The sequence below is a fragment of the Aedes albopictus genome, unplaced genomic scaffold (genome assembly GCF_035046485.1).
Source record: "Aedes albopictus strain Foshan unplaced genomic scaffold, AalbF5 HiC_scaffold_197, whole genome shotgun sequence".
NCBI lineage: Eukaryota > Metazoa > Arthropoda > Insecta > Diptera > Culicidae > Aedes > Aedes albopictus.
Window position 1 is genome coordinate 12,117 of NW_026916977.1, and position 25,901 is coordinate 38,017.

General features: G+C 38.0%; 1 protein-coding gene across 2 annotated transcripts in view; it reads left to right on the forward strand.

Annotated features, from left to right (window-relative positions):
- Positions 1–6,161: 6,161 nt before the first annotated feature.
- LOC109423324 (transcription factor HIVEP2) overlaps positions 6,162–25,901 on the forward strand; it is a 31,706-nt gene continuing 11,966 nt past the window's right edge. The window contains exon 1 of one of the 2 annotated variants that reach the window (XM_062843420.1): positions 6,162–6,298. The gene's annotated coding sequence lies outside the window, so the exon portion shown is untranslated. Of the gene's footprint in view, positions 6,299–15,412; positions 16,058–25,901 lie in introns of those variants that run through there. The other variant, XM_062843421.1, reaches the window with a different exon arrangement.

The window sequence follows — 25,901 nt, forward strand, 5'->3', positions numbered from 1 at the left end:
CCATACAAAAGGTGGCAAAAAGTCTTAACATGCATGATATTCGTTCAAAGCTTATAAAAACTTCATTATTTATTAGAATAAGTTAACTAGAAGTCATGTTGATTTCCTATGGACCACATTGGCCACTTTCAGGACCGTTCCGGAATCCTGGTTCCCCTGAGGAAATGGAAAATTTGGAGATTTTTTAAAACCCATCTTGCGACACATCGTTTGTCATAATTTTGCAAAATAGGTCCACTAGAAGTCAATTCATAACTTTTGGGCCAGGTTGGCCACTTTCAGGACCGTTCCGGAATCCTGGTTCCCCTGAGGAAGTGGACAATTTGGGAATGTTTTTTACCCTCCAACGTCCAATAGGGAACCAATGGAAATAACAGATTTTTTTGAGTGAGAAGCGAATACTACAATAGAAATGTTCATTTCGCCGAACCGGTTCATTTTACCGATTCATTTTTGAACCGGTAAAAATATTTTATAATTCCGATTAGAAATCGTTAATTTTTTTTATAATTTATTTTCATAAGAAATTAAACATGAATAAAATGTATTATTTTGCGAACCGGTTTGCTCAACCGGTTCACTTTTGAACCGGTAAAATCAAGCATTTCGTCCAACTGGTATTATGTTGATGTTCTATACATTATGATGATAAACAAGTGGAGAATACATTATTTGTTGGACCGTTTTGTCTAACCAATCTATTTTTGAACCGGTTAAATAATTACAGTATATCTCTTGAGGATAGTTGTTTTATAATTACTTCTTATGGCTAACCTTCCACAAAAAAAAAATAAGTGAATTGGAAAACCGGTTCATTTTCGAATCGGTAAAATCAAGAAATTCATCCCACTAGTAAATGGATGCCCATTCAACAAAAAAAAAGATAATTTTGAGAGCCGGTTAATCAAAAACAATAATTTATGAACCGGTTAATTAATTTTGCTGTCCAGCTTGATAATTGTTAATTTATTTTTATGAACGATTAAACATAGGACCAAAATAAGTGATAAGGAAAGCCGGTTCACTAATCCGATAAACTTTTGAAAAGAATAAAAAAGTTCCGCCTGTGCAATGTTAGTGTAAAAAAACATTATTATTTTTAAAGATTGACAGATCAACGAAACTAACTGATTTTGCAAACTGGCAAAAACCAACTTAGCTATGAACCGGTTAAAATAAATTATTGTTCAGTTTGAGAAACGTTGAAGTTCTACTATATGAAGTTCTCCTAAATGATCAGAAGATTTGTTTGACCGTTACACTTTTGAACCAACTAAAACCATTTCGTACCAGTACTTATTTATGTATTTATTTATATTTTCCATAAATTTCTAATATTCATGAACACAAAAAAAAGTTGAATCAACACTAAAAAAAAATATTGTAAAGAAATATTTTTCGAACAGCTACCGGTAAAATAAGCCAGAGCATAGAGTTATTGCACAGACAAACAGACGTAACACTCTGATAATTCACATCGTAAACCAATTCAACGGTCTTTTTCAAAATTTGATAGTTGGCGAACTGCCCAACCGTGGCGCTCGCATCGTTTTTGTTCGAGTTTGACGTTTGCTCACTACCGCCACCTAGTTGGTGGTCGGCCAAACATAGGCCTTTTAGCATTGGGCGAATATGTTTCCGTGACTATGATTTGAATCGAAAAATGTTCGAAGTGTTACGTCTGTTTGTCTGTGGTTATTGGTTAATGCTTGTGGAAGTGGCGAAAATTAGGATCTATCTGAATTAGGCAAAATATCCGATAGAAAAACAAAAGCATGTAATTACTCATTTAGGACAAAAAAAAGTTTACCAGAAGTGTGTAATGCAAACAATTACAAAACCTGATATATTTAACATGGGTTAATAAGTTCAAGCATTTTGTTTATTTTTTTTTTCATTTTAGATACGTGGGTTTACAATTTCGATAAAAACAACTTCCTTCTATTTATTGGCGTAACGTCCCAGCTTCAACAAAATCTGCTCATCAGCTTCAATTAATGTTTAAGGAACTTCCGTAGTTTAAAGACTTCCGTAGTTTAAAGACTTCCGTAGTTATTTACTGAAAATTGTCTATGCCAATTTACCTTTTTTCGGCGTTTGACACATTCCACGCGTTACGTTTTGCGCGAATATCAAACTTTTGCTTGTTGATAAATTCATGCCAACCAACTTATCAAAAGATCAGATTTGAATATTAGGGTCATTTCATGCTTTCTAATTAAAATTGGTCCTTTTTACTTCGAGAAAATCAAAAAACAGAGCCAAAAGGGACACCATTGCAATTGAAATTTTAAATACGAATATATTCTGGAACGGTCATAAATCGAACACAGACATCATCAACCTACTCTTGCTGAATACCTGCGCGCATAATAGCTATTTATGTCTTGTCTTAAAATACTTTTCACATATAAAAATGTTAACATTCTATAACAAGCATCGGCTCCATTATGCGCTATGGTAGCTGAGCCGATACAAATTAATAGAAACTTCTTCAATTTAGAGTTTGATATAAAGATGTTTTCCCATGGACCTCTCGTCTATGTATGAGTTGCTTGCATGGCTCCGTAAAGCTTCATGACGCCAACTATCAAATTTTGAAAATAAAAAGTTGAATGATAAAAGATAAGAAATGGAAGCAATACAATCGTAACAATTTGAAGATATAAATGTATCTCCTTATATTCGCAAAATAAGTAAAGCAATACGCTAACTATAAGCAGGAGGTCAAATGTCATTCAACATAAGGGCTTTCTAGTTGTTTCTTTACCGAAAAACATATGTTGCGCAAGTTTGCGCATAATAACCCCTAGGTTTTCTGAAAGCTGACAAAAATATCTTCAAAATGAATATAGCGTCAAATGTGTACAAATGTGTGCTCATATTTGAAAACTTAGAGGAAGTTTGTTTTTGTTTTTCCATACATTTTATATGGGAGCTTACATTTCAAGTATGATTTACACCCACTTTAAAGCTCTGGAAAAAAAAATAATTTTCGTTCAATCAGCACCAAATTTTGAAAATAGACTATTCAAATGTCGAGAAAAAATGCAAAAATACATTTGAATCAAAATACGTAAGTTGATTTTTCAACTTTTTTCCGCCCTCGCATCACTGTGCGCCGGTTCGGAACGTTCGTACCTCGAACGGTCCCAAAAATCGTCCGTTTTTGCCTTGACACCTGCTTTCACAGTCAAATGTGTCATCTCTCTCTCACTCACTCACATATCATCTTCGCTCTTTCTTTTTTAAACAATGAAAGCAGAAGGCCGCATCAAAAAACGAGGCAGTTTATGCAGAAGTGGCAGTAAGGAGACTCAATTGACGAGGTTCGTAGAAAAGGAAGTTTGAAATAGGGCGTCGAATTCGAACCCAGTGGCGAAGGAAACTCACAATAGTGCAAACCCTACATATATTGGTTTAATGTATGAGTGAGCACCATGATAACTTCTAAATACTCTACGAAATTTCCAGCAGATTTGTTAGTGGAAAATCTGTAAAATCCTTAAGAGTTGTAAAATTTCAAGTGTAATTTCGCAGGACCCTAACATTAAACCAGGGCTAAAAAAATCCTAGAAAAAATATTATCATTTTTTTATCTGTTTAGCCCTAGGCTAGTTCATCTCGGGACCCACGCTTTACTTCCCTTCCGAAGGAAGAACTCACATTTTGCATCACACCAGGTCCGCTCCATAATTATCAATTTATTTTAAGAACCCTTTTTCTGAAATAATGTAAAATAATTCTTTAACCATTCTACATTTTTTTCCCTGCAATTATAAAAAAATCTGCTGAAAACACGTCGGGAATTAGAGGAATATAACGCAAGAAATTATCGAAATAAGTAATAGACATTTGTTTTGAATTCGATTCTTTATTTCTCCACAAATATTATCTTTCGGCAGATCGACTGTGAAGTTTATTGCTGGACTTAAATGGTTACGCAGTCTTTATTACGTGTAGGCTGACCATCCGTCCCGTATTTAACGGGACAACAAAATTTTCAAACACTCCTCACTGGAGCACAGTTAACGTTTTTGACTTAATTATTCGTACTTTCTAGCTGAAATCGCATTATTAACAACATGCAGTTCTGTTTTTGGACATTGATTTGCTTTTTGTTGAGTTTCCGAAATGTGTCCCGTATTTAAACGGGACAAATCTGGTCAGCCTAATTACGTGGTTTACTGTTTGCCCGACGTTTCGACACTGGGGTTTTGTGTCATCTTCAGGTATAACTAATTATTCGTTTTTGGTTTTATGTTTCGCCTAATTGTAACTGTCTGATTGATTTTGTTGTTGGTACAAGGGATGCCATATATACAGATTTATCAGTATTATACAGATTTTAGAACTTCCATACAGATTTCGTTCTATATGAAACACAGATTTTTGAGCTGGAGGTGCCATTTTATTTTTGTATGCGATACAGATTTTTCTCCCAAATTTTGTTTGGGATACAGATTAAAAAAAAAAGTGATACAGATTTTGCAAAAAATCATCTGGCATCCCTGGTTTGTACATAATTGATTTCTAGAGATGGTGCAGGTGTTTAATTCATGGAAACAGGACCTTTTCGTGGTATTTGCAAATGTGAAATTCAGTTGGAAATTAAAAAAAAAAATGGGGACACCAAGTGATACAGTTGAATTGGGTTGTTACGAAAAATGCATGGCAATCAAAATTGTTTATAACACCAAGTAGCAAAATTACAGAAAAGTTATTAAATCTAAATGAAAAAATCTCTGGGCAAAATCAGTGGGCTCTTTACAGGGCATTGCTCGACCAGGTATCATTTGAAAAAGATTGAACGATGCCAAACTGATATATGTCGATTTTGAAACTGTGAAATTGAGACCTCAACACATCTATTGTGTGACTGTCCAATATTACGTGAATAAGAGTAGAATCCTTGTGCTTTAACCCTTCTTTTTGTCTCACTACGAAACACAGCCGATCATTCTGATGAAAACAAATGGCTTCATAGGTTGGTGTAACGAACAGCGAGCTCTCACCCGTTTGTTTTGAAGCATTATTTCATAACTTTGCTTCATTGTTCCATGATTTAGCATCATGGTGCTATGACTCAGTTGAAATTTAATAAATAAAAACAGTAATAGGTTTAACATTGCGCTTTTGACAACCATGACTTGCTTTTATGAGCAGGGGTAATACATATTTATGATAATCGTCTTTAACATTGTAATATCATGACTCGTAGTCATGATATTATGAAGCGGTATATTTTATGATTTCATAATGTTTTAGTCAATTCGACAACGGTTTTTCTAGTATTCTAACTAACAGTTTTGGGTATTGTCGGCAGGATTATTCTCTTCGTCATGGGGTGTTTTTGTCGGCCATAACTCCTGAAACTTGGCCTGGTAATTCAGCATGGTTTTTAAATAAAAACTAGAAAAGGACGAGCAAATTCCTTTTAATCCACTACTTTGCTTATATTCGGACAGATAGGCCTATTTCGTCTACAGATTTCTTCAGTGTCGAGTGTTCGACTCTCCATATGCATTCACCCCTGGCTACATCACTGCAACCGATCCACTCACATTTATAGCCAAGTGGAGAACACCCCGCATATTTGGGGGTAGTCCCCACATTCAAGCATGGGCATGCACGTGAAGGGGGTGGTGACGTGAGAAGAGCAGCAAGAGAAGGATGATTGGCTGCCTGCCACCGTCAGTGAGTGAGTGAAAATCAGCAGGAAAGCAAAATTGTGTAAAATTTGCGCTACCGCTGGCTGGCTCGTTGGCTGCTTGCACGCTCGTTTGTGCGCGAACATCATCGTTCACACACATGTGCGATACCCCACATATTTAGTTCCTACAATTTTGTATATTTTTTTTTTGTTCGTTTGTTCGCATACTCGACCAATCTGCTGCGGCGGTATCGCGCCGCGCCGCGCAGAGAACTTCTATTTGTGCAAATGTTGGACGACGGCGACGGCGACGACGACGACAACAACACCAGCAAAACGGCACTCGATCGCGCTAACGCTAATGTAAGCATGATGCCGTCATTCTAGTTTCGTGCCTGCCGTCTGCCGTTTTGGACGAGTTTTAGAGCGTTCCGTGCGCGGGCTCGGTTGCGGTTGCCCTCAGGGATAACAGCGCTCCTACGTAGACGTAGACGAACGGGAATTGTGGAACAACTGTGTGTCGTGTGGGGCGGGTGAGCTGAGCAAGTATCTTAACTGCTAGTAGTGTGCCATCAAGAGCAGTAGTGTAGTGTAGTGTAGTAATTCGACCACATTTCCAACTCTGGTATTCTGGTGTTATAGTAGGTATGTGCGCAAATGAGCCCATTGGAATTTGAACTGCCCTTTGGCCTGCCTCAAGTGTTCTATGTACACAGCGACGACGACGACGATGCGACTCGTGATTTGTGGGAAGGAGCACCCGATTAGCATGTAAATACGCAGTGTATGGAGTGTATGGTATAATTATCATCCGGGCGTTTGTTTTTTTTTTCTCTGTCCGTCAATCCTCCGACTCATCATCATCGTTGTTATTGCTATCACGCCGCGCGCGCATTGATTTGTGTAAAAAGCCACTAAACTCTCTTGAATGAATGATGTGCAGCGCGCATCGTCGAGCACGGTCGGCCGTGCCGGCGGCTGGTCGAACTGATTGCTCATGCTGACGTCGTTGTCAGGGGGCGAATCGCGAATTCCAGCTTTTTTTTATTTGTTTACAGTGATTCAATGCCTTCCTTGTACAGGAAACTGTGTTTAAATCTATGCGCTGTTTATATTTCAGACGTAAAGCTTCAGAACCAGCTCCTGCTCCGGTATTCTTTTATCACTTTAACCCTTTCAGGACGGTTGGGTCATTTGCCCCTCGCTGACGTGTTCTACAGCAGCGAGGTTGGTGAAAAAAGTCGTCCCGAAGGGGTTTAACCTTTATTTGCCAATTGATTGATTTTGCATGCACTTGGGCGGTGGCTTCTATTTTCGTCTATTTTCCCCTATAGCTCAGTCAAATTTGAACCAATTGACACAATTTTTGGAATGCGGTGAGATAGGTACAGTATCTACCCGTGTACAACATTTCAAGTCAATTGGTTCAAAATTGACTGAGTTATAGTGGAAAACAGACGAATATAGAAGCCACCGCCCAAGTGACGCGATACCCTATGGGAGATTTCTTTAGGGAACTGTCTGTCAAAAAATACACTACGATGCTGGGACGGGTAGTTTCTTATATCACTTTTCTACATATTATTTGATGTGATAAAAGCCACTATCACCTGTGTCAGGTTTTGTCATGTCGTACGTTTTCTACTGATAGGGTATGTGTACCGTTCCTTGGCCTAATATGCCAACCGCCTTGACAATTTTGACCATAACTCGTGAATTAATTGCAGTATAAATGATGTGTTCACTCTATCACGCACTCTAGGCAGTGCATGTTTCTGCAATTGGAAGCAAATTGGCGTAAATATTCAAGAACTAGCTTATTTACGTTGAAAAGATTCGATGCGATGGTATGCAACGTTGGTCTACGGTACAAAAATTGGCCTACTAGTGGATACAACGTTGGTCTATTGCTGTCCAAACGCTAGAACACCTTATTCTATAATTTTTTAATATTTCTGCTGAAGTATTATCACTGTTTGTTCACCAATCTTGCTTTCAAATTACATTTTCGGAGCCAAATTTTCACATAACTATAGATAAATCTCTTAAACTAAAGTTCTTTCTTAATTTAGTAACGATAACAATGCAACCCCATTATTGTGTTATATTTTTACAGTCACCGCACACAAAATCTTTCTTCTCGTTCGTTCTTTCTGGTTCATTCGCAAGCAATGTGGTTGACGTCACGTTTTCGGTATTGTTGACGTCACTTTATTGATGGGCCAAGATTTGGGTACATAGTGAAAAAAATGTCCTCAATATTCGGCCCACATTTAATTTGTAAAATAGTTATTTTTCGTTGAAAACAAATATACAAGATCAAAATAGCGTCTTTGACCGTCGCTTAAAATGTTCAGTTATCAAAGAGTCAATTCGAAATGTTCCAGAATCAGGCCATTTATGATCATGTGTATAGACTACCCACTAAGCCGAAGAATCATGACGTCTACAAAAGCTAAACAAAGTGACATTTTCATTCAATTTTAATGCTCCAAAATGCTAAAATTGAAACGAAATGCTACAGTTGTTTGGCGCATAGCTTTTCTGATCTCCAGTTATGCGTGTTTGTTTGAGTTACTGGAGACAATGAGATGAGATTAGATTAGAGATTAGAATTGAACCTTATGACAACTAGGTTGCCGGGTCATTAATTGGCTCGGTAGCTTAGGGCCTGTCCATAAACTACGTAGACTCTTAGGGGGGACGGGGGGGGGTCTGTCCAAAGTCTACGCTCCATACAAATTTCGAAAATTTTGTATGGACAAAAGTCTACGAGGGGGGAGGGGGGGTCTGAGGTGAGCTAAAAATGAGTCTACGTAGTTTATGGACAGCGCCTTAGTTGGTAAAGCACTTGTCTAGCGAATAAGGGTCGTGAGTTCAAATCTCACCTGAGCTGTGGATTTTTTCCCAATTTAATCAATAATTTACCCATCTGTACATATGTACGTTGAATTATTTGAAATTCATAATAAAATATTGTCTTTTTAGCATATGATTCATGTGATTATACTCAAAACAGGGTATTTTTAGAACTTATGCTGAAACTCTTGGCAGAATTGCATTAAAATTTTCAGTGAGCGTGTTGAAATCCTTGTGTTTTTGTAATATATGTAATCATTTCTGTATGAATTTCTTGCAACATCATCCGTATGATATTCTGGTACAGTTCCTAGAAGGAAATTCGAGGGCCTGATAAAATTCTTTAAGTAATGTCTAATAAATGCAATCTTGAAAAAAATGTGGTATAATCCTTTAGAATGTCTAGGATAATTTTTATAGTACTTCTCAAATATTGTCTGAGAAAAAATACTTTAAAAAAAAATACTCTACACTCCGAAAAAAATGGTGAATGTCATTCAGTGTGCTTTTATAGAAGTCCTGAATAATTTATAACATAATTTCTTGAGAAACCTCCGAAAAGATATCTAAAAGAAGGTACGCCCAGAAAGAAATACTTCAGGAATCCGATCAAAATTACATTACTACTTTCAGTTATTGGTTTCATCAAATTTTTTTGAGAGGATTCCTGCAAACATATTCAAAAATCATACCGTAAACCGGGGTGAAATTGATCTCCGGGTCGAAATTGATCAGACGTTTTTCTGTTAGATAAAGCATATTTGAAATAGATTTCTTAGAAATATCGTTTGTTATCAGATTCGAACAGCACGATACTTGTAAGGAAACCATTTAAAGTATGCTTTATCGAACAGAAAAACGTCTGATCAATTTCGACCCGGAGATCAATTTCACCCCGGTTTACGGTACCTGGAAATTCTTACTTAAATTTACTCACACATTTTCTATGCATATGTTTTCTACATGAATTTCACTCAAGACCAACCAACCAGGTTTTTAAAATTTTTATAAGAAATTCCACATTCAAAGCATCGCCATTTCGAAGTACACACCATCACGTAAATATTATTGATATTGTTAATATGAAAATTGCAATACTGTTATTTTCATTCAAGACAATTTTCTCCAGATATTTTAAATCCCTCCAAGATGTTCTCCTGAAATCTGTCTACAATGAAGAAAATACCAGCAATTATGTTCATAGAAACTTGTTTGATAAACCTCTGAGTGTTTATTCTTAAATTCCTCAGATGAAATCGCCAAGTATTTCTTTATCAACCAGGGTTTTGCCAAAAAAAAACCACTCAAGAACATCCGTTTCCTCTGAAGACTTCGTCAAGAATGTTCCAAGAAATTCCATCAATGTGTCCCAAAGGGTTTCTACCGGTACCGACTAAAGAGTTAATGTTGGTCAACATATCTAGTTCCGCACAAATATACTGGAAAATTTAATATACATGAAATTTTAAACAATTCTTGGAATAAGCGTGAGTCTTTTCTTGAAAATGGATATTATGCGGTACTACAGGTCTTTCTGAATCAAGCCCGTTCAAAAAATTTTAATCACTTTATATTTTTTGTGCGAAAAGTCACTATTTAGTCACTTTTTTGCTTTCCGTAAGTCACTATTTGGTCACTATTTTCGAGAAATTGGTCACTAAATTAACTATTTTGACCATCAGGTTTTGTTACCAGCCCTGCTGGTGAACCACAAATATATCGACTGATCTGGCCGAGGCAATTTTAAACTCATAGAATGGACTCGGACAAGCTTTAAGTTTATCCGAATCCACTACTAGTGTACATGTGCAGACCTTAATTTCAGTACAATTTGGATGATCTTTAGCGTTGTTTTATACGCCAATTAATTAAAGTACTTGAGATATTTCCACGGGATGTCGGCATATATGTAATTGATACTTCGTTATGAGCATTGATCTGAAAGGCCCTAACTCCAAAAAGTTCAGAGAACCGATGTTTCGAGTGGCTTTCTCAGTCTTTAAGTCGAGAACGATTCGTTTCTACTCTACCGACGTTTCGGCCGAAGGGTGTTGGCCGTTCTCAAGGGTCGTAGTGTCTCCCGTGTAGATGGACACTACGACCCATGAGAAAGGCCAAAACCCTTCGGCCGAAACGTCGGGAGAGTAGAAAACAATCGTTCTCGACTTAAAGACTGAGAAAGCCACCCGGAACATCAAACAAACATCCAGTCGAAACCCTCATATAGTTCAGAGAACCCTCGCAGATAATTCTATAATTCTGAATCTGCATGCCAAACTTAGCTGAAATCCAAATTTTCATGAGTTGTGGTGCCCGGGAACCTATTCAAAAATCAATTTGAAGTTTGTGTGGGAGCGACTTGTTGAAACTCATTTTGTACTGGGTGGAGCTGTCAAGCAGTTGCCCAGCTGTCGAAAGGTGATTTAAAAAAATGTTTGTGAAATTGATTTTAGGTACCAAAATAAAGTTCTAAAAATCTGAAAAAAAATCATAGTGGCTCAGTCTAGGGCTCAGTGCTCTTTCGTATAAAATCAATACATTTTTCAGAAATTCAGGTTAGTCACTACCGGTGCGCAAAATTTTCGAGCAGACGCGCTGAAGTTCACCGGGCGGCAATTTTAATTCTCTTGCCTGCATATTCATAGTCATCTCGATCGAGCAGCTCGATCGATACTCGTTTGTCAACTGAATGAAAGTCAATGAATATTTGCAAATAAGTTACAAAGTATTAAATTGCTGATGAAATATTAACTTTTCGAATACATTTGTTGATGCTTGTCTCATTTAATTGTCGTGGAGTGTTTTTGGTAGGAATCGTAGCCATAAACGTAGGTAATTTTGATGATGTTTCTCCATCGACTTCATATTCAATGACCACGCAATGACTGACTGTGTGAAGAAGAAGACCGAAAATGAAAATGTTTGTTTTGAATATTGAGTGCAGAAATAATCAAATTCGTGCTGTTTTCAGTCAATGACTTTGAACATTTTGCACCCTGATCACAACATCTTCGGGTCTTCTCGTGGTATAGTTGGCAACGCGTCTGTCTAGTGAGTAGGAGTCGTGCGCTCGAGTCTTACCGAGAGGACGAGTAGCTTTTTCGCAAATACCACTCCAATTTGTCCATTTTTTACTCACGCCAGTATTTGATCCATTTTTGGCCGACGTAATCATCAAATTTGTATTGTTTCTGGACCAATATTTTAAATGTTCTAATCGAAATTACCGGTTTCTATATCTGGAACAAAAATATCATTGGCCACATGGTTCCGGAATTATTTCAGGGTTGTCCGCATGCTGAATTCTGCCGATACAAGCCTCAAAACGATCTCTTTTAGATACTAATTGCTCTGTCTAGATGCAACATGAGAAAGTTTCCCAGAAATATCTATTTGAGAAATCCCAGAGCCCGAAACTGGTCGGCATTAAGGTATTTTTCAAAATAATTTGACGATTGTAAAAACCATAAGTGTCGTGTATTGTCTAGCGTCGCTTTTCGTGAATGTCGTGCTTGTTCTTACGTTGACACTAAATACAGTAATTGATAGATCAGAAGAAAACTTTTTAATAAATCGTCAGAAAAAAAAATACGGATAAAGCAGATGCAATGTCAGGAAGCATGCAAAATCATTGTAACAAATCCATTAATGTATCTCCAAGTAAGGGATCCCAAAAGAAACGCTTTGAAAATTCGGAGAGAATTTTTCTGTCGGGTTCCCTGAAGACATATCTGGAGGAATCCCCAAAGGAATTCCAGAAGAAAGTCCAGATGAAATCCCATATAGAACTGCTTGACGAATCCCAGAAAAAAACCTTGTAGTATCTTAGGAGGATCTTCTGGAGATACCTGGAGGAGCAATTATTGGAAACTTTATTGGAAAACCAGAATTCTTTGACGAATCTGAGAAGGATACTCTTGAGGAAAATTCAATTGGAATCTTAGAAGACATTTTTTGACAAATAAACCAATAGAAAATCCAGGTAGAATACCAGTCTGAACTTTTGAATGATGGTTTCAAATCTGACCAAAAACTGGTCACTTTCCTCGGGGAACTAAATGGCAGGAAGATTCCAGAATGAAGCCAATAACCAAAAATTCTCTTGTGTACATACCGACTTTTCGGGCGCTCTAAGCAGAATACTCTCTTGCAACAAGTGTATTAATATGTTTTTTGCAATTTCTCATCGTAATAGGCTGTTTTACCTCACGCAAATCTGACAGGAAAAGGCCTACTTTCCCACACCAAATTAACAGTGCTGTAATGGTTCATTACAGCACTGATTTGCGTTGCGTAATGAACCATTACAGCACTGTTTTCAGTTTTGGTCAACTTCTTGATGCTTTCTGGACGCAGTTTTGAAAAATTGTGACAACTGCACAGTAAAACCTGTTATGTTCAGATTTTCTTAAACATGGCTATGAACATCAGTGTGCAGTTTGATGAAAAAGTTTTGTTAAAAACTATCCTCAAGGGTAATTCATGAAATTGCAAAAAACGTTGTACGCAACTCGGTGCAGAACTCGATTTTTCCAGCACTCGTCGTAATTATCCAACTCGGCAAGCCTCGTTGGATAAATGTACGCCTCGTGCTGTAAAAATCGTCATTCTGCACCTTGTTGCGTAAACTACTATTACCTTTTGATTCCGCCCTCCACTACCCATGTTCGCAGCTAGTTGACGTAACCACCATTGACAAAATCAGCGAACACTGGCTAATGTTTAACGCATGGGCATATTTGTGACCAGTCCAATGCTTATCCTTTGACAGATACACGTATTTCGACTACCACTTGCAGTCAGTGTCAGTTATCCAGTGGAAATGCACGTATCTGTCAAAGGGTGAGCATTAGAGGGCGGAAACAGAAGGTTAAATATCAAGACACACGTTTCAAAAATTCTCAAAATAGTCTTCAATGACTTTGTCTCGTGAAGTCATGCCGCAGGCAGGTTTCAAAATTGATAAAAATTTGGCCACTTCCCCGAGGGAACCAATTGGACGAAAGACTCTGAAATGTGGTCAATTTGACCAAAATATTCGGTATATCCTTTAGTTAATTTGTCTCGTAAATGATGTTTGGTATGTCAAAAATGTGTACTGGTAGTATTTAGAACCATGTAACTAATGAATCTTTTTATTCCAGATATTTCAATTAGGGTAAATGTATCAATAGTGGTGCTATTAGTAGCTCCTTGTAGTAAAATAATTGAATAAAATTGATAATACCACAAAATAAAAAGTCTGAAAACGTTAATCGGTAGTTTTTCACTTAAATTTGCTAGGAAAAATGTAAAAACCATTTTTAATTTCAGTTTTCGCTAATAAATCACTTGAACCAGCTATAGGTACACGGTTCCTATTATGGAGGTAAAATTTAACATTGGTTCCTATAGTGGCGCACCCCATTGAATTCTTATGGGATCCGCCACTATAGGAACACTACCACCACTATAGATGCAAGGGAGCAAAAAAAATAAGGAAAATAATTGTTTAAAATAGGTTTTTTGGCAAATCCTGCATACAAGTCTGAATTAATGTTATTAATTAGGTATGATGCATCTATTAAAAATGTAATTTGCAGGCTTTTTGGTTGAAAGAGTGTTAAATTGCCACTACCACCACTATTTGTACTACCTCCACAAGGGGGCTTTTACCCTATTATTATCTCTTTCCCGTTTGTTGACAAAGAGTAGGATGCAGCAACTTCGAGCAAGTTCTACCTACGTCGTTGAACAGGACTAATTACACTAGTTTACAAAATAAAACGAAAGTCGTGAACTTCTGCCATCGACCAAAATTTTTGAAGCATAATTTAGCGCTGATTTCGAAACCGTGCTTCAAAAAATTTAAAGTAGAACAGTTTTTGAGTTTTAGCTCAATATCGAGTTTTACAACTTTTTAAAATATGTAATTTAATAAAATTCAAATGTCTTGCGTTTTGATCAACCAATTTTAAATCTTTTTCCATAAACTAAAAGCTGAATTTAATACCATTCGATCATCTGAATACAGGTTTTGCGTCAGATTGATGAAATTCAATATATTGGCGAGTTTTAGGGACGATCTCTTTAAATTTTAGCAAATTTTCCAAAAATATATGAAGAAATGTATTTTTTTCAATAAAAAAAAAACAAATTAAAAATTCTTTCTCAACGTTTATTTGACATATGATATGTAGGCGAGTTACAGTAAAAAATTCAGCTCAATCGGAGCATTGATTACGTAGAATGAGATGTGTGAAGTGAGCGACTTTGCTTAAAAATAGAAGAAAAATAGATTTTAAATCGTCAACCTTGTATGGAAAGTCGAAAAATTTTTCGCTCTACTGTAATTTTTTTCCTTCTCGTTTTCGAACTCAGGGCTTGATTCTACACCAAAAACGATCATCAGCTTACCGAGTTCAAAAATGCTGTAAACTAGTGTTATTTTAGCCATTGTTTGATCCACAACCTGAATTGCTACGGTAAGAGCTTTCCAAATTGTCACGGTATAGCATGGCTTGCTTGATCCAAATTTCGTCTCATTGAACCACCACCGCGAAGCACGATGGTGCTAATGGAAATGATCATACATATTCTAAACTAGCTGTCCCGGCAAACTTTGTCTTGCCGTCTTGTGGTGGTTTGACAACTGTAGAGCTCATACCGTCACCGCACTCTAGATTGGTTTCATTTCGATCATGTTGATTTCGTTCCCAGGTCATAAAAAATCAGCATTTTGTCTATTTTCTTACATTTTTAGTAAATTTTCCTAACTTTTTTTTACATATAAACACAGCCACCATGAATACGAATCTAACCATGCAAGAGTCATCCTGATCGGTTCAGCCATTCGTGACTTGTGTTGCCTCAAAGGGACTTCAAATTCATTTTTATTTATATAGATGAATACAAGTAAAATGTTGCAAAACTCAATTTTTAATGCACTCGCCGGCAAATGTACAAATGTGTATGAAGAATCGAGTTATCGCTTTCCAGTGTAACTACACCACATTGAACTACTGTCTAGCAACATTATTCATTGTCTCCCACTGAAATTTCACCGGTAGATACAGACTTTAGCTGTGAGAGACGACGAGAAAAGCTCCAACATGTCAGTTAAACCACCATCCCGTACGACTATGAAAGCGAGTCGCTGTACTTGAAACCAGGATCGAACGACGTCTGAGCCCGCGGGACCGCGATGAATGATGCCATGCCAGAGTTGTAGTGCGGGAAGTACCGTGAGAAGTGGACGCATGGTTGTTTTTGTTTTCAGAATCCTGCCGTTCGCTACAATTGGCTCAGTGACCACCACGCCACGACAAGGCGGAGGCGACTCAGATGACGAAGTCAACAGTCGACTACGACGACGACGACGACGACGACGGTGATGATGATGAGTAGTTGATCTTCTGCTATTACTCCGTGTCCGCAGAGTGAGCTCAGGTCGTTCAAAGTTTGGTGTTGCTTGCCAGTCACCGTTCGCTCTCTAGTCAGTTTGTTGTTAGTGTGGCTGTTGCTGTTGTTGTTGACAGTCGTCGAGCGGACGACCGAGTGGATTACGTAAGTGTGCGCACAAGAATGATATCAGCTGAGCCCGCCAACCATAGCGCGCCGCGCAGCTTGATTGGAGCACTTTGAATAATGAGCTGCTGGGTTGGGTGGCGTGTAACATTGATTGATAGCAAGGATGGAAGAAAATCACTTCTAGTGACAAATGATACAGGATACGAACAATCCAAGATTGCCTTTGCTCTTGCAATAGCATGATGCCGACACCCTCGCCCGTGCTTGTATCATGGGATCACAGGCAATTAAAGCATCTGATACACGCTTTATCATAGGATCACACGTTATCGGATCATGTTACAAGTCGCGATAAATTTTATTCATCACGATTTAAACCACTTATGAATCAATAAACAGAATTCATGATTGAAAACAATACATTCATTGGCATATCTTGATATTAGAGCAACAAGAATGCACAAAAAATGAATGATTTTCGGTATTTATCATTTCAACTTCATGATAACGATCGCATCATGGCCGCACATGCCTCGCGATTCAGTTTTCGTGGAGCGTGGTTTGTTATAATGCTTGACGACAAGGTTCTATCGTTGTTGCTATGATCGCGCGATGTGCTTCAACCGCGACACATTCGGGATCTTATCATGATCACTAGATTTCCATCCTTGATTGATAGTGTTCGATCGGCGGGTCGGTTTGTTGTGTTAATCTCAGTGAACCGTTTTTAGACTTATGATGGCTACTATTCTGAAATACTTGAACTTTTGATCCGAGCGCCGAAACCGAGAAATTGAAAATCAAGGTCAAAGTCTGTTCATATGTCGCGCGGTGCGGTGCGCTCAGTATCTATATCGGGGCGGGCGGTATTATGCATACTCGTTTGTGAGTGTTTTGATGTGTATCTAGTATTAGGGTATACCTTCAGTACGATTCGTGTCATTACTTGTCTCTAGTTGCACTTTTATAACGTTAGTCTATCTATCTATATAAATAAAAATGGAATGGTGTTTGTATGTCACGAATAGGCTCGGGAACGGGTCAACAGATCGACATGATTCTTTCACTGTTGCATTTCGCCAGGGCTCCGACGTGTTCGTACGAAAAAATAATGAAGAAAAGTGACCGGGAAGGCAAGAAAAACGGGAAAATCAGAAATTCCATTTGGGTTCATTCACAAATGTCATAACGCCAAAATTGGCCTTTTCTGACACCCACCCACCCCTTCGTAACATTGTTTATATGGGAAGAATTTTTTTTTTGTTCCAGCTGTAACACCATGAAGGACACCCACCCACCCCTTCCAGCGTTATGACATTTGTGAACAAGCCCTTTTAAGGGGCATTTCTTCATGAAACCGGATGTCAAAAACAGAGTAGGCTACTGCCTGCCTGACGTTTGCAGGGACTGCTAGTTAATAATACAAATACATCTAGATTTGGGACACAAATTTTATTGCGTTCAAGGATGGGAACACTCACTTGCAGAGAGTTACACTCACTTGATGTTTTCTCAGCTCAGAAGTGTGCAATCAAGAAATGATGTATGGATGACTTTTGCCTTGTGGTTTTGTCTAAAAGTTTGCCGAATAGAGTAGGGGTCGCACACGCATACCGAAGTCGTGAAGGAGCTGCGAAGGCAACTCTCCACGAGGTGAATGTAAATTACACTCACCTCGTGGAGAGTCGCTTTCACAGCTCTGTCACGACTTTGATATACGTATGCGACACCTACTCTATTCGGCAAACTTTAAGACAAAACCACAAGGTAAAAGTCGTCCATACACCATTTCTTGATTGCACGCTTCTGAGCTGAGAAAACATCAAGTGAATGTAACTCTCTGCAAGTGAGTGTTCCCATCCCTGATTGCGTTCATGGATACTGCGGAAGTCGTCATATCACGGATGGAGACGCGTGGTCGTTTTTGTTCAACGTCAATCTAAAAATGATGTGAAATAAATTTGTTATGCTGACCATGCTAGAGTAGGAATTGAAGTCTTAAGAAAAATTATTCACAGGATTCGATAAAAAAATATACACTGAAGTTTTTTTTTACGCGGTTTTTTTTACGCGGTCCGTCCTAAAAAAAACCGCGTTATTTCAAGACCCGTCGTAAAAAAACCGCGTTATTTCAAAAACCGTCGTAAAAAAATCCGCGTTTTTTTTTCAAAAACACGCGTAAAATAGTCAGCACCACATCTAACTTGACTTGACTTTTTTTAAGACGTTTTTTGAAATAACGCGGTTTTTTTTTACGACGGGTCTTGAAATAACGCGTTTTTTTACGCGGTTTTTTTTTACGCGGGACCATTACCGTCGTAAAAAAAAACTTCAGTGTACTGTTGAATATTTCTTTGGATTTTTCGTGGGATTACTCCAGGAGTTCTTTAAAGAATTTATTTTTAGGTTGGATATCTCTGAAAATTTTGCAGAAATTTTTGCTGGGATTCCTACCTGGGAGCCCCACGGTTCCTCACGGAATTCTTTCCGTGGTTTTCCAGAACTTTCTCAAGAGATTCCTTCCGGAGTTCCTAAAACAGTTTTATCCGGGACCTTTCCCGGTATTTCTCCAGGGGTATTTTTAGGGTTTCCTCTAGGATTTTTTCCAAGAATCCACAAGAGATTCCATAGGGATTCTCTCCTATACAGGTATACCTCGATGTAGTGGACATTTCAATTTTCGAAATGTCTAAAATTCGAATTTTACATGAAATCGAAGCAATTTTTTTTATTCAATTTGTATACAAAAATTTACCATACACTTAAAATAAAGTACAGTATTCAGCTGTATTTTCGGTAAAAGTTCCGATTACCGAATGTTCAGTAATATATGTATTACCGAAGTTCGTCAAAAAATTACCGAACGTTCGGTAAACTCTACTGAATCATCGGTAATGTTTACCGAACGTTTGGTAAAAATAGTCAAACTTCGGTAAAACTGTGCTGAACTTCGGTAATCCGAACTCATTGTCATACTTCAGATATTCTTCTGGATATTTATTCAGAAATTTCTTTAGACATTCGTTTAGAGAATCTATTGGAGATTCCTTTAGAAAATCTACCAAAAAAATCTTAAGAAATTCTTTTAAAAAATCTTAAAAAAAAATCCTTAAAAAAGCATTCGGAGATTTGTCTGACTATTCGGTCAAAAATTCCCTCACGAAGTCTTTCAAAAATTTTCTTCGATGATTTGGTTAGAGATTCCACAAATAATTCTTTCAAAGCATCTTGCTTGAATTACTTTTGAATTTCCTCCATTTTTTTATCCAAAAAAATATCCATAAATTCAAGGTTAGTTTGGAAATTCTTCCAAGGATTTCCCACAGAAACTTCCAATTTCTCCACACGCTAATGCCGCTCAGCACTAAAGTGCATAATTTCCAGACTACCAAAATTGTGTAACCCTTGCACACTCACAAAATCAGCTCCTGTGTCCACAAAATCGTTAAATTCGCAAAAAAATATACGGCAATCTAGCTTGGTTTACTAATGACCCTGGGAAACAAAAAAATATCGACATTTCGCATCTAGACGAGTGTACGAGGTGTTTTTGAGAATGTGTAACTGTAACACATTTTTGTTTGGTCTGGAAATTATGCACTTATGAGTAGGTCTTACACATTCTAGGTGCTGAGTGGTTTAAGCGTGCAGAAATTCCACTAGGGATTCCTCCAGATGTTTCATAAAGAATTGTGTAAGTATGAGTTTCTGCAGAAATTCCTCCAGAGATTTCTTTAGAAAATCCTCCAGAGTTTTACCCTATTCTCTGAATGATCTGAATGATTGATCTTCCACGGATTTATTTCAAAACTTACTCCGGAGTTTGCTTTAGAAATTGCTCCAGCGATATTTTTTTGAAAATCTGAATTTCAACCAGAAAATCTTCCAGGGATTTCTTTATAAAATTCCCCCAGGCACTTGAAAAAAAAGAGAGATCAATTCGAGAATTTACTATAGAAACTGCCATATGTGTTCCTTCTCATATATTTCGAGGGATTCTGTCAGACAATCTCCCATGGATTTTTTTTTTATAAATTGGACTAATAATTTCTTCAGAAATATTTCCAGATTTTCTTCCAGAAATTTCTCTTCATATTTCTCTGAGGATTACTTTGAAAAAACTCTCCCAGATTTTTCGGCAATTCTTTCTCGGACCCTTGCTAAAATCCATCCTAGGATTTATTTAAAAAAATCTTTCACGAGTTCCTGGAAAAATCTCCCACGGATTCTTGAAGAAATTTTAGGGGACTCCTTTGAGAACTCCTCGTCGATTTACTTTAAAAAATTATTCAGGGAATCCTGAAGAAATTCAGTCATAAATTCTTTCACAAGAATTCTTCTAAGTATTAGACTTTAGAATTTTCTCCAGAAATTTCTCCATGAACTTCTTAAGAAAGTCTTGCACGGATAGCTTCCAAAAATGTTGCATGGATTCCTTTAGAAAGTATTTCAAGAATTCCTTTCAAAACATTGTGCATAAATTGTTCTAGAAATTCATGTGGAAAACCTTCCATGAACTTTCTCAAAAATACTCCATGATTTTTTTTAGAAAACGATTCACGGATACAGAAATTCAGAACATCTCCATAATTTTCTCAGAAGCTCCCCAAAGATGCTTTTCCAATAATTGCTTCGAAAATTCTACAAGAGATTATTAAGGAAATTCGCAGGATTTCTTCACATTCCTTTAGATATTCTTTCAAAACATTTCTCTTCCACACAGAAAAAAATATGTAAATTAAATTCAGCTAGAAATCAAGCACATAAATGGAATGCTAGAGTTAGTGCATATTTACATGAGATATCATGTAAAATTACGTTACAATCGTGTAAATTTCCGCTAATAATCACGTAACCGGTTGGAGTCTATGATGGTTTACGCGATGGTTGGCGGAAATTTACACGATAGTTATGTAATTTACATTATATCTCATGTAAAAATGCACTAACTCTAGCATTCCCTTTATGTGCATGATTTCTAGCTGAATTTGAATTATGTACATATTTTGCTTCACGGATTTCTTAAAAAAAATCTCAGAAATCCTCCAATGATTCCTTTAGAAATTTTTCTACAGATTCTTTCAGAGATTCTTCCGGAGAGGCTGGAAGACATTCTTGCAAAAAATGCTGCAAGATTTTTGTTGAAGGATGTCTTCAATTTTTTTTTTCCCAAAACTATTTCAAGCAATTTCGTTAGGTTTTACACCACGTGTTTCCAGGTGTTTCTTCAGATAATCCTCTTGGAGTTTCTTCAGAAAATCCATCGATGGATTCTTAAAATATTTCTGTTTTTTTAAGAAATTCTTCCAGGAATTCATTTAGAATTTCTTCATATTTTGTTTAAATTCCTTCTGAAATTTCTTCACCGATCCGATACTTTCGGAAATATATTTAGAGACTTCTTCAATATTCCTAGAATTACATCAGAAATTTGAGCAGGGATTTCTGGAAAAGTTCTTCCATGGTTTGAAGAAGTTGTTCCAGCAGTTCCTTCAAAAATTGCGCAAGCGTTCCTTGTGAGATTCCTCCAGCAATTTATTCATGGGAATGTTCCAGTTAAGATAGCGATAGGAGAACCTTGACAGATCTGATTTCACTAAGACAGCACCTGAAATAATTGATCATACATTTTGTCAGTAATCTGCCGAAGCATTACATTGACTTTTTATGAAATTTGCTACACATTTTGGAATTTAATCTTCTGAGTACACGCCAACATAGTATAAGGCATCTTATAAAAATATCAGGAACATATTACAATTCTCGGTGAGGAAGTGTGTTAGAAAACTTTGAGAAAAAGTCTGGCGAATGGACAGGTTTTCATGCATCCGCGAAGAATGTTGTCATTGCTAGGTATCTGTAAAAAATCACCCCATATACATCGTGATCATCGTCAAAGAGAGAAATATTTATTTAAAAAAAATGAAATCAGAAAGGGAAGTATGAGATTATGGTAAATAAATAGGTATGCTTCGGCGCTATTATTATGGGTGCTCCACAAAACAATATACATATTGATATAAGGCGTGTCAAAAGGCTGAAAACCCCTGAATTATAACTTATAATGTTGTTTAAAAGTCATCATTATACAAACTGCAAGTTTTAAAATGATTGGATATTAAAAATAAACATGTACATAAAATCGAAGTAAAATGTATAAAATCCAAGTATTTAAAATCGAGGGTCTGTATTATCGAGGGTCCCTGAATCGAGGTATTCCTGTATTCATTCAGAAACTCCTTCCAGAGTTCACATGGGAGTTCTTTCAGAGATTTTTATCGGGATTCCAAGAATTCCCCAGAATTATACCCCGGACTTCTCCAAGGATTCCTCCAAGCACTCGTCTAAGAATGTCTTTATATTCCTCTAAAGTTTTCTTCAAAGGCACTTCCCGAGATTCTTCCAGGGATTCAACTAGAGTTCAATTCCCTCCTGAGATTCCTTCAAAGATTCCTCCCTAGATTCTTCCCAGAATCCGTCCAGGAATTGCTATCGGGATTCGTTTAGGGGTTTGTCAAGAGATTTCTTCCACGAGTTTTCCACTGACTTCTTTCGTGATTTCTGAAGAATGTATGCAAAAAACCGTCCCAGGATCCCTTTGAAGCTCTTTTTCCGGGCTGAACCAAATGTAACCTATTTTGGCTCGTTGCGTGGGAATGTCTTGATGTACTCCGTATAGCATACGAAACTTTATTATTTTTATGTGTTTTTAATTTTTGGTATGTTAGCCGCCTCAATTTGTTAAACATACCGTTATTTCAAAAACCTTTAAAAATCACACGTTTACCCATGTCGCTTTAACTCTTCAACATTCCAGCTGTCTACACGAGTGTATCGAATGAGCTGCCAAGAGCTCAAATTTTTAAATTTCCCCTTCACATTATAACCATATTGGCATTGATATATCACCGACGACCGACCATCCGACCGGCCGCGCAGCATGTGTGTATCTTCTTCGTCCGCATGTGTCTCCTCAACTCAGCTCAGCTCAGTCCCTGGCTATAGGTTGCCATCTTTATTGACACAAACTATATTCACAGAGCAACTCTTCCTCCTATCGTGCACCACCGCCCGCGTCGTTATCCCAATATACACCGTCGTCTACCGACGGCATTCCCATATGCATACTCGGGGCTACCCCAGTCACAGACGTTTGTCGCCATCGTCGTCGTCGTTGGTCGGTTGGCCCGATGCGCAAGCAAACTGGTTCGAACTGTTTGTTTTCGTCATGCGGTCGCCTCCGCCTTGCGAAGCACCGCTCAAGCGCTGCGCAGAGAGAATTCACCAGCTTGATGGTGGTGTGTTCGTCAATCGTGCGCGCAAATAAACCGTGGGCGCGAGCACCACACGAAACGACGACTTTTGCGCGCTCTCCCGCGCCCCGCGTAGGGTTACCATGTTTTCGGTAAGGTAGAACACATTTATAATTTTTAAACAACTTCGTAGTGCTTGTGTTGGCCAACAACCATATCCCCTTGACACCTAGGCCTGAGAGGTCGTAGAACTTTCTACACCTTTCTTAGGTGTCTAACTAACCATCTTTTCATATTCCTCAGCAGTCGCAAGGACGAGGCCAGGACAACTCTCGACTGTTGGAGGATTGCGTCAGTCTTGTCGAAAAGTCAGAGATAAGTCTCCAATCTTTGTGTTATGGTATCCGACGGGAAGGAGGCAATCCTCGTAACTGTGGTCCAGGGCTGCACTACCTTCGAAATTTGTGCGACTTGCTTAATGCTTATGTTTACTTTTTCAGTGGTAACCAGGTAAATGATTAAACCATGACAATTTCTCATACGCTTTTTCGCCAAGGAAAGCACCCCATTAAGCCCTATCCAATTTCCAACGCCAGATATCTATGAAGTGGGCCAAGTTCTTGGACATATTCTGAGTAGATATCTAATCAACATTTCCTCCCCATCCCCGCTGATCGTAAGGACCTGGCCAGGTGTCGAGAGTTCGTTAAATGAAAGGTTTGTCAAGTCCCAGGCAACTTTTCTGGCGCATTAAACGTCTCTATCGACAGCCACCCCAGGATGTGTACAGTCGGCTATGCTATGCTATGCTATACTATGCTAAGTTCGTAGTGCTTGTGTTGGCACGCGTTCTGTATTTATCTCGGAGCTCGTCGAAATGCAGGTCAATCGGTGCCCTCTCCTGTGAAAGCTATGATTGACAAACTTTACTAATATCATATAAAATGAGAGAAATTCCTGTAGATATCCCAAAAAAAGTCCTGGGGGAGTATCTGTAGGATTTCCTGGATTAATCGCAGAAAAAAAAATCTAGACGATTCTTAGTAGAGAATCCTTGATCAATCCCTTCAAGATTTTTTGGAGGAATCCCAGCAGATATTCCTGAACAAACTCCCAACGGAAACCCAGTTGGAACTTCTGGATGAATCTCCGCAGGAATTCTTGGAAGAATCCCCAGAGAAATTTCTAAAGGCATTCCAAGAAGAATCTCAGCAGGAATTCCTCAAGGAACCTATGAAAAAACTCTGAAAGAATTTTGAAGAAATCTCCAGAGAAAACCCTGAAGAAACACAGAAAGAAGCTCAGGAAACACAGAAGGAAGCCCAGTAGAAATTCCTAGAGGAATCCCAGCAAAACTCCCAGAGAAATCCTAGCATGAATTCCTGAAGGAAACCTTTGAGGAACACTTGGAAGAATCTTTGAACGACATTCTTGAGGAATCTTCGGAGGAATTTTCGGATGTATTCCAGAGAGAATCCCCGGAGGAATCCGTGAGAGAACTCATGGAGGGAATTCTTGCAAAAGTCCATGGAGGAATTTCTGGAAGAATTCCAACAACAACTTTAAGAGGAATCGCAGCAAAAATTCCAAAAGGAATCCCAAGAGGCGTTTCTGGAAAGAAAACGCAAATGTTGCATTTTCCCATTGAAAAATCCGTCACATCACTAGACAACGTATACAAGATGAAACAAAGTAAAACAGTCTTGCTGTAATTTGATACGATATTTGTTTAAAGGTTGGATACGGCTAGTTACTAGTGAGCTCAAATACGTCAGCGTACGAAAAGTTTTTGGCCCTCTAGTAACCTGATTTTCTATTGGACTAGTGAGGTTTCTGAGTCTTTTTCATTTGTTTTGTCGATTTACAAAAGAGCTTTGAGCCAGGGTTCAATTAAGCAACATTATTTGCTACATATGTTTTGTCTTTCTAGACGATATGCGTTTCTTCTCATTCATAGCAGTACATGCCAATTGAATCAGAGGCTACTTTCTGAGCTTTTTTATCCTGTTTTTATTTTAATTTTCACAACTATAAACTGAAAGCTTTCTTTGCCAGCGTCACTTGAGTTGCCGAAATACATTGAGGAGAAATCATGAAAATACTTCAAGCACAAGATAAATGAACAACGTTTGAAATATCCTAGAAGCTGCGTTTGGCGTGAAGTGGGAGGCACCGTGCAAAACGAATTCGGACTGTATCATGTTAAAAATTGATTCTGCTGGAGGTTCGACTGTATGGTTCCAACAATCAATTAAAACCGGCTACTCAGTCTTGAACTAACAAACGATGTTTATTACTTGCCCAACGTTTCGACACGGGGTTAGTGTCTTCTTCAGTTTCCCCCTGAAGAAGACACTAACCCCGTGTCGAAACGTTGGGCAAGTAATAAACATCGTTTGTTAGTTCAAGACTGATGACGTTTTTTCTTTTTGAACCTGGGTTGGAACTGGATTGGCGGAAAATGTGTAAACAAACAAACGTCAAACAAACTCAAACAAACTTTAGTACAAGCGAAACCGAAGTCGAGTTGGGGTTGAAACTGTGATCTTATCCAGTTCCAACCCAGGTTGGGACTGGATCAAAAAGAAAAACGGCATGAGTAGCCGGCTTTAATTGATTGTTAAAAA